This window comes from Puntigrus tetrazona, chromosome 2, assembly GCF_018831695.1.
Source record: "Puntigrus tetrazona isolate hp1 chromosome 2, ASM1883169v1, whole genome shotgun sequence".
NCBI lineage: Eukaryota > Metazoa > Chordata > Actinopteri > Cypriniformes > Cyprinidae > Puntigrus > Puntigrus tetrazona.
This window is the reverse complement of record NC_056700.1, coordinates 5421507-5432123: the sequence shown is the minus strand read 5'-3', so window position 1 is coordinate 5432123 and position 10617 is coordinate 5421507.

Here is a 10617-nt window from a genome sequence, read left to right as displayed (position 1 = left end):
ATAAGAAATTCAGTCGACGCACATGGATTGCATTTTTAAGCACATTATCATTGCCACCCCTTCACCTTTCCTAAGCTTTGTAATTGAATCCAGGCTTGGAAATAATCATTTGGTCTTTTCAAGACAATCTTCTGTGATTTGCATGCGCTGTAAAGTGGAAACACTTCGTAAGCCTTCTTGTAACAAAAGTATGTGAGTTTCTTTGAATATTTGGAGTCTAAAAATTCTTTGCACATACAATGGACTAACAAAAATAATATTATAATTCCTGTGTAATAAGTAGGTGCTAACCAACCCAAACCTACACCTAGCTTTCAATCAAAGTTCACCCAAATACGAAAAATCATCATGAGAACACAAATTAAGATGAAGATATGTTTCTGTCCTTCTACCCAAAGTCCAGATAATCAAGTCAAGTCACATTTATTTATATAGAGGCTTATACAATACAGATTGCGCCAAAGCTTTATAGTGTTAAATAAGAAAGTATAGTGTTTCAGTAATGAAAGCATCTTTTATTTCTGTTGTAAAGCAGCTGTAAAAAGAGGGCAATATTAAACAGTCGGTTTTCCAGTTAAAGTCAGTTTATCATTGATTCAGTGATGTCATCGTCAACTCAGTTCAATTCTTTTCAAATAGTGCCTGTGCAATCACGTTGGCAATATTAGCGAAAATAAAGTGCCCTTTAGTAAGCATGCCAAAAGGAGGCAATGGCAAAATAACCAAAACTTATAGTAAAACTAAAGTCCTAAAGGCACCTAAAAAAGGATCTATTGTGCCAAATATAAAGTATTTAAACACATTTGTGTGACTGCAACATGTGAAAACAGTCAACCTTTAAATGTGAGTTTATAAAAAGTGTTATTAACCATCCAACCAAATGGTTGATTGGTATGATTGGTAACATCCCTATACTATCTTATTATGAAATTATTAATAAATGTAAGAATTTGTTTTGAAAGATTATGCATGGATTTAACACGATAAGGGGAAAAAAAAAACACTAGCTACAGTGGCTGGTAAGCAAAAAAGGTAATGTCAAGCCCTGTTTACACAGGATTCAAATCAGAGCTTCTCGCCATTTAACATTTAAAAGCACCAGTTCTCAAATCTCCCAGCATAGTAATATTGTTTTAAAGTCACATGAGTAATAAGTAATTGTGCGAAAATTATGCTTTATTAATCAAAACTCTGTCTAAAAGGTGTCAGTAATTTACTGCCTTTAATGTTAATTCCTTTTGGAAACTGCAGTAATATGTTCTTATAGTTGTATATACTTATTTTGTGTCTCTCTAAAAAGTGCAGCCAATGTGGATTTAAGACACCTTTATGACCCTTTGGATCTCCTATTTTTTGCTTATCTGTACTTTTAGTAGAAGGACAGAATCTTTGTGTTTTGTAGATTAACCTTATGTCTTATGGGTTATAAGTTATAAATGTGTATATATATATATATATATATATATATATATATATATATATATAGTGAATTTTTTGTGAGTGTTTATCCCTGATATGTCTCACCCCTCAGTGCTATAATCAAACATGATTGATGCTCCTTAGAAGGGTGTTACAGTTTAAAAAGTTTTTTTTTTTATCCTTTGTTTCATTGTGTTGCATGAGACCGGGTGGCTTTAATGGTACTGTCATATCTGGAGCAGACAGTCTGGGGGCAAAACCCTTGACTGTGTAATGAGAATTCTGTCCGTCAACACGAGAAGAGGGACTGAAATTGGAGCATCTGAGGTTTTCCTTGGGATCAGGTGGTTTGTACTGGTACACCTGTGTTGGTTTGTTAATGCAGTATTTGTATGTTTTATATTTAAATTTATGCAATTAATGATACTGTCATAATACATAATACACTGTCAAAAATGTAACTTTCGAAAAGTTAGTTAGTTCTACTAACTAATGTAAAAAAATTTTGGTTGCAATTTATTGTACAGAAAATGATCTTAGATATACTTACAGTGTACCTAGCATAGAAAGAACTGGAAATATAAGGTAACTACATGGCGTAGGGTTAGATTTAGATGTAGGCTCAGGGTTAGTATATAGCTATTACCTAATAATTGTAATTACTGTAATTACATATTACATATTATTAACAGGTCACTAGTATTTGTTGTAGTATTTGTTCAACATATCAAAATATTCTAGAACGTTTTTTAACTGAACAATATTGCATTTACCACATTGCATTGCAGCTTGAAAACATTTAATGTTAATTATTATTATCATTGTTTAAAATTTTACTGGTTTAATGCATACTGCTGTTGCCACAGCTGTTCATATGGGTTCATATTTTTACTGAAATGTTTACATTTTAAAATGTGTTGATTACCATGGTTGCGAATTGTGTGCTGAGGTACTGTATTTGTGCACCTCATGCATTTCTGCACTATGTTTAATACATTTATCAAAATAAATGTATTTAAACTTTTTAGACTTTACTAGACCACCTTCAAAACTAATTTAGTGATCCACCCGGAGCAATCTCATGTTAACAAATCACTGAATTGTCCTTGTCTGAAAATGAGGCAAGTATGTTGACTCCTAACAATTCATAATGAAGTCAGAGGGAGATCTAACCTATTTAAGCTCGTTCCTGTTTATGTGACCAGGACTTAGTGTCCTCTTTATTTAAATATTGAATTGTGAAGGATAGGATTAGAAATAAATACATAAATGCATGTTATTCATTAGGAGCTTGGCAACACATCATAATACAGTGGTTTTTTTTTCATTTTCTTCCATTTTATTTTGTTGTTGCTATTTTGCTATCGATTACAAATAATTACCCAGCATCAAAGGGTGATTTAGATATCTTGTCAGCAGATGTTCAATAAAGAGCCTCACCATAGGCCTCTCAGCCTTTTGGAAACTTATCGACTGTTAATGCAGAAATTGAGTGTGACCAGAGCTCTTGCTTCCCCTGCTGTGTATTTTAAGTGGGTTAACGCCATTGACAAGCATTCTAAGGTGATTTCACTGGACTGCTAATATTGATCTGCCCTCTAAAGTTTTGCCATGCAGACTGAGTTCTTAAATGGATTCCTGTGAGTCTATATGAATGTATTTGTTTCACAGTGCTGATCAGCATTAGAGTAGAAACTCTTTAGGGAATGTACACGTCTATACATTCCAGCCCAAAGTTCCTCTCTAATCTCATGTGTTGTATAAATGCTCAACTTTCTCCATAGAGAGTGAACAGGCTCTGGGCTCTGTTTTTGGAGCCTCATTTTTCATACAGGTCTGACACATCTAATCCACGGCCATGAAGTTGGGATTAGGTGTCAACATGTCCATTGAGAGGCTGAAGTAATCATGGTGGCCTATATGAGAGAGATCATCTGGGATGCCACTTATCTTTAAAGTCCCCTCTGTATATAACAGAGATGGTTGAGACTTCTGGTTATGGCACCTTATCGACAAGCCCATCTTCCTCTAGATCCTTTGAAAATTGCTTGGAGCTTCACAGGACCTCCTGTAATGGAGATGACCATTACTTGCAGTATTACCTTGATAGCCTAGTCATCATCCTCAGTCTGGAAGGGGACACTCTGGAAAGAAATTGCAAAGATGTTGCAGCAGGTAATCATTTTAGTGAACATATGGACTGTTACCATAAACCGTATGATATATTATGAGTATTGTTACATTCCTAGTAAAAAGCAGGGCTTGCTTGTTTGTTTTTAATATATAAAATTCTTATTTTACAAATGTAAAAGTTCTTTTACAACAGAAGGGAAATTAATGAGGCTGAGGCTGAAGAAAATGTAAATTTATGTCTGTACAGTGGAGAGAACAGCTCAAACAAATTGCATGAAGAATATAATTCAGGATAAGAGAATTCAACACTATTGCACAATAAAATTGAAATTGAAAATATTTGCTTAGTGTGGTTGAATTGGATAACAGAAGGTCAGTAGCAAAGACAATATTTAATATAATGGGATTAAATGCATAAATTATATTTATCTCATTTAAAATATTAAATTATTGTTGGTTTGTATAATATTCAGAGTTTGCCTTTGACTATTTTAATTGATTTTGAGGAATACTGAATCTATTTTATGCAGATACGTAAATGCATTGTGACATGTAGCCTAGAACTACAGTAACATGAGTTCTCACACAGTGCACACAACACCACTGCTCTTACTCCCGATTTCACTCAACATGTGGACAGGAGTGTTGTCATTCAACACATAGGAAAGTAATGTCTCAGTTACATATGTAACCGTCATTCCCTAAAGGAAGGAACAGAGACATTACATTTACTTAACTGAAATTAAGGGGTTCTCAATTGGGAGCCCCAGTCACCTCTGAGCACTAGTGGAAAAGGCTATATAAGAAACGGGTATATAAGATGTCAGCTTGCATTCACATCAACTTAAATGGCGTTAATAGGTCCCAATTGAAAATGCAAAAATTAAGAAAGTGTTTCTTAAATTGAAGATGCAAATGCTGACAGGCAACCATCAGGGGCAGAGAAAAATTACAGAAGTAAGGTCATGTGAAAACAGTAATGTAATGATCTCATCCCTACACTGCTATTCCACTCCCAACCTGCAGGGGATGCCCTCCTTAAACCCTTTGGTTATGCTTCCCAAAGACTCTAGATGGCACCATTGTCCCCAACCCTGTTAAACTGCCTTCAACTCTTAGTGCCCCGGAGGAGCCCATGCAACTGGGTGGAACTAGAATTTCCCAAGCTGAGCGCAACCGACGGATGAAGGAGAAATGCTGTCTCTACTGTGGCAAGTCAGGTCACTTTCGTTTTACTTGTCCTGAGTTGTCGGGAAAAGTCAACTCTCGTCCAGGAGGAGGGGGGCCAGGGCGAGAATAAGATCCTTCCCCTGCTCAGCAACCTCAGGTTTGACAATCCCAGCTACAATAACCCAGAGCAACCAACTCCACCATGCACTCGCTTTATTGACTCTGGGGCTGCTGGGAGTTTTATGGACTATGAGTTGGCTAAGAGACTTGATGTTCAGCCGGTTACCCTCCAAAGACCCCTAAGTATCACGGCAGTTGATGGCAGTCCTCTGGGTTCAGGGAGAGTTAGTCAGTGTACTCCACCTCTCCAGCTACAGGTTGGACATCACCAGGAGCAGATAGAGTTTTATCTGATTCATTCTCCTAAGCTTCCTCTTATCCTTGGTTTTCCCTGGTTGACTTTACACAACCCACATATTGATTGGGCCCAAGGGGTTGTTAAGGCCTGGGGAACTAACTGTCAAGTTTCTGATACTTCTTTCTGCTGCTCTTCCAAGCTTTTAGAGGCTTTTCAAGGACCCTCAGCTGACATCCCCATGTGGAGAACAACATCCTCTTCTGATACTCAATCCACAGAGGTCATGGCCATCCCCGAGATGAGGTCAGTCACAACCAAATCTCTAATTCAGTGTCCCGAGTTATCCCGAGTTCCCCAGGAGTATGTAGACCTCCAGGAGGTCTTTAGTAAGACTCAAGCAGCCACATTACCCCCTCACAGATCCTATGATTGCACTATTGAATTAGTTCCTGGTACATGCCCACCACGTGGAAGGCTCTATTCCCTCTCTGGCCCTGAGAGGTTGGCAATGGAGAAGTATCTTGAGGAAGCCCTGAGCAATGGACTTATACGTCCATCCACACTACCTGCAGGAGCGGGTTTTTTCTTCGTTGAAAAGAAGGATGGGGGACTTCGACCCTGCATAGACTATCGAGGTCTAAACCGCATTACCATCAAGAACCGATACCCTCTTCCTCTGATGACCACGGCTTTCGAGATCCTACATAGGGCCACTATCTTCACTAAGCTTGATCTGCGAAATGCATACCATCTAGTTAGAATACGTGAAGGGGATGAGTGGAAGACGGCTTTCAACACACCAACAGGGCACTACGAATACCAGGTAATGCCATTTGGCCTAGTCAATGCCCCAGCCGTCTTCCAGGCCTTTATTAATGATGTTCTCAGAGAAATGTTAAATACATTTGTGTTCGTTTATCTGGATGACATTTTGATATTTTCTCGCAATTACCCAGAGCATGTTCAACATGTCCGACAGGTCCTGGCCCAACTACTGAAACACAGACTTTATGTGAAGTTGGAAAAGAGTGAGTTTCATGTTCCAGAAGTTTCTTCCTTGGTTTCAGGGTATCAAGGGGCAGCCTTCAGATGGACCCTGGCAAGATACAAGCTGTATTGGACTGGCCTCAACCTACGCCAGTTAAACAGGTACAGCGCTTTCTTGGCTTTTCCAATTTTTATAGAAGATTCATTAGGAACTTCAGTTCCATTGCCGAGCCCCTTTCTGCATTGACCAGGAAGTCAGCAAGGCCATTTATGTGGACCTGTAGAGCAGGTCAAGCCTTTAACAAACTAAAGCGACTCTTCACATCTGCCCCAATCCTAACCCTCCTGATCCAGAGCTGCCTTTTGTGTTGGAGGTGGATGCCTCAGATGTGGGAGTGGGAGCTGTCTTGTCACAGAGATGTAAGAGTGATAATAAGCTTCACCCATGTGCCTTTTTTTCTCGTAAGCTCACCCCGACACAGAGAAATTATGATATTGGAAACCGGGAGTTACTGGCTGTTAAGATGGCTTTGGAAGAGTGGAGGCACTGGCTGGAGGGGGCCAAACACCCATTCTTAATCTGGACTGACCACAAGAACCTTACTTATATTCGGGAAGCAAAGAGACAAGCCCGCTGGGCCCTCTTTTTCAACCGGTTTGACTTTACTCTTTCCTATCGCCCAGGTTCGAAGAATCTCAAACCAGATGCACTCTCAAGGCAGTTTGAGCCACCAGAAGTGGATTCCTGTCCAGAACCCATTCTCCCCAACGTGAGAGTGGTAGCTCCCATTCAATGGGACGTTGAAACTGCGGTCAAGAAGGCCCAGATGCAGCAGCCAGGCCCAGGTAATGGCCCTCCAGGTCGCCTTTTGTTCCTAACTCTCTACGCCTAAGGTTTTACAGTGGGCTCATGCTTCTCTTCCTTCTGGACATCCTGGAACTACTAAGACATGCAAGCTCATCCAAAGAAGGTTCTGGTGGCCTAGATTACAGAGGGACGTCCGGGAATTTGTTGCCGCTTGCATGGTCTGTGCCCAGAACAAGGAGCCAAGGACCCACCCTCATGGCCTGCTGCACCCACTCCCCATTCCAAGACGCCCTTGGTCTCACATTTCGATGGACTTCATCACAGGCTTGCCACGGTCTCAAGGAAACACGGTAATCCTAGTAGTGGTTGACAGATTTTCAAAGGCCTGTCACCTCCTACCTTTGCCCAAGCTCCCACAGCCGGCCAAACTGCGGAACTGTTGATGAGGCAGGTGTTCAGGATCCACGGGTTTCCACATGATATGGTTTCTGATCGGGCCCCACAGTTTACTTCCCGGTTCTGGAAGGCATTTGGCAGACTCATTGGATCCTCCATTAGCCTGTCTTCTGGCTTCCATCCCCAGTCTAACGGCCAAACTGAGAGGGTAAATCAAGAGATTGAAAAGACTCTAAGATGCCTGGTTGCAGACAACCAATCTACATGGAGCTCTCATTTAATATGGGCCGAATTTGCACATAACACCCTTTACCATTCCTCCATAGGCATGTCACCTTTTGAGTGTCAGTTTGGTTTCCCCCCTCCTCTATTTCCTGGACAGAAGCCAGAGGTGGATGTTCCAGCTGCCACAAGGCTATTCCAAAGGTGCCGACGGGCCTGGAGAAAGGCCAGAGTGGCTTTATTAAGGGCTGTCCAACAACACCGGTGCATGCAAACCGTCTCAGGAGGGCAGGGCCCACGCTTCGTCCCGGGACAAAGAGTATGGCTCTCAACCCGAGACCTTCTTTGCGCGGTGGAATCCCGCAAGCTGGCCCCACGATACATTGGCCCATTCAAGATCCTCAAGAGGATTAATCCAGTCTCTTATCGACTCCTCCTGCCTAGGGCTATGAAGGTGCATCCCACTTTTCATGTCTCCCGTTTAAAACCTGTTGTTTGCTCTACTCTGTCTTCAACTAGGAACCCCCCCCCAGTTCCTCGCATGTTGGATGGCCAGCCAGTTTACACAGTCCGAAGGCTGCTGGATTCTCGACAGGTTCGTGGAGGCGTCCAATATCTTGTGGATTGGGAGGGATTTGGTCCAGAGGAGCGGTCCTGGGTTCCGGCACGAGATATTTTAGATCCCACCCTTATCTCAGAGTTTCGCCGAGCCCAAGGGAACAGTCGGAAGAACGTCAAGGGCCGCTCCTAGAGGAGGGGCCCTGTAATGATCTCATCCCTACACTGCTATTCCACTCCCAACCTGCAGGGGATGCCCTCCTTAAACCCTTTGGTTATGCTTCCCCAAAGACTCTAGATGGCACCATTGTACCTAATCCTGTTTAATACGCTCTTCATTAGCCCTGATTCCCTGCACCTGTGTTTAACCCTTTATAAGTGTGCTTGCTCTCTGCATCTATGTTCAGTCTTGAGCCTACGTGACTGTGGTTGCTGGCTCTCAAGTCAAGTTTGTACCTTGTTGTACCTTTTTTTGACCCCTGTGTCTATTTTCTGTTCCTTGTTTTACGGAAGCTCGGCTATCCAAATTTGTTTGTACTTTGTGACTTTAGTTTCATTAGTAAAGATATTTTTTTTTGTTTGAAGACTCAAGTCTCCTGGCTCTTTTGCTCTTCTGCTCTTGGGTTTCAATGCCTGGAAGTTAGCTTCAGAGCTAATATCACCTGCTCAGAACACCAGAGACCAGGGTTCTAGTCCCGCCTAGGCGACCCCTGACAAGTAATATATAAATTTTCAGGACTACAAGGTGGAAGACCACCCTTGGCAAATAGAAACATTAATGCTGGGTCCGGAGGGAAGGGAATGGAATTTTCTTTACTGGACACTGCCAAATCTGGAACTGCATGAGCCAATGGAGGACCCAGAACTTACTGACAGGGAACAACTTGAATCAAGCACACATATCCTAACATAAGGAATGGTTCAGCAAGCTGCACTGCAAGCCCAACTGAAGTGAATGTGATCAGGAACGAAGTCTTGAGAGACAGATGTTTCAGCTCAACCAAATGAAGCGGCTCAAAGGGGGCAGTCCGCAATCCTGACAGGACCACAACGAAATACTAGGAAGTGGGTGAGGTGTGATCTAGAAGGATTTAGTCTCCTTGCAAAATGCAAAATGTGCCCATCCCCTGAGAAAGTAGGTCCTTCCTCAGGGAATTCTACAGGGAGGGGCTGTTGAAGGAAACATGAGGTTGGCCAACCAGGTCCAGATAGGCCAAAACGGCACAACCAAAAAAACCTGCTTCTGTCTTCTCTGATCTTGCACAAGGTCTGTTCAAGGAGGTTTATTGGGGAAATGTGTACTTGAGTAAACTCAGGGGCTAGCTGTGTGCCAGCACATCTGTGCCAATGGGAGGCCTGGTCAAGAAATAAAATAGACAGCAGTGGGAAGACTCTTGGAAAACGAACAATCGACTCCAAATAAGCTCAACCACCTCAGGATGAATTCTCTATTCTTCTGGGAGCATGAGCTGTCATGAAAGTGTATCGGCTGCATGATTGAGCTCTTCTGAACCAGAAATGGCACACAGTGTTTTGAGCTGCATCTGACTCCAAAGGAAGATATGGTGAGCACCATGCGACAGGAATACACTCCCTCATGATAGTTGATGTGTGCTACCATCACTGTATTTGGAGCAGTACATGCTTGCCTTGAAGCAGTAGACGAAACCGGCAAAGAGCAAGCTGTACTGCTAGAAACTTGAGCCAATTGATGTGCCGCTGCAGTTGAGGTTCTTTCCAGTAGGCTGAAGCTGCAAACTCATTGCTTACAGTGCCCCAGCTAGTCTTGGATGCATCTGTGGTAACAACAGCATGCCTTGACGCCTATTGTAAAGGCACACCTGCCCATAGAAATACGGGGTCTTACCAAGGGCTAAAAAGACTCCATGACCATCTTGACTCCATGACCAAAAGAGTACCATGACCATCTTGGGTTCTGGCCGTGCAATCAGTGCTAAAGCAGTCTCTTATGTAATGTAAGGAGCGGATTCATTTCTTGAAACCAAAACCTGCCATGCAATAAAACTAATCTGAAAAGGATATCCAAAGGAACAAAAGGACTTCAAAAAGAGAGCAAACAACATCCTTTCTCCTTGTTGATTTATGTTTATGAATTAAACCAATTTGGAAACTATTCTTGCCTGGCAAAATAAACATTAATCTTGGTTAACTTGTAATATTGCTCTTAAATCATTATTCTTGTAGGTTAGTGTGGTTTTCTGCATTGTTCGCGTGCTGGGGGCATGTTTTTGAGATCTTGATGTCTGGCCACCAAACTGGCTTAGCATGGTAATACTTTGAAATCGCATAAAAATTACTCTTTTTGAGTCTAATGAGGAAATGGCTGCATTAAGGTAAGCGATCTACAGGGTAGCCGCTGAATAAGACCTGGACTAGCCTAGATGTGTCGTGAGAAAAAACCCTTGCATATGAGGCTGATATGTGACACTAATGTAGGAGACCTGCAGGCTCTGTCCATCAGTCCTTTGTGCATGTTGAAGGGCTGGTTAAAGTCTTAGAGCAGCCTGACTGTATCCCTAAGGTCGCTTTATTTCATTTTTTAAAA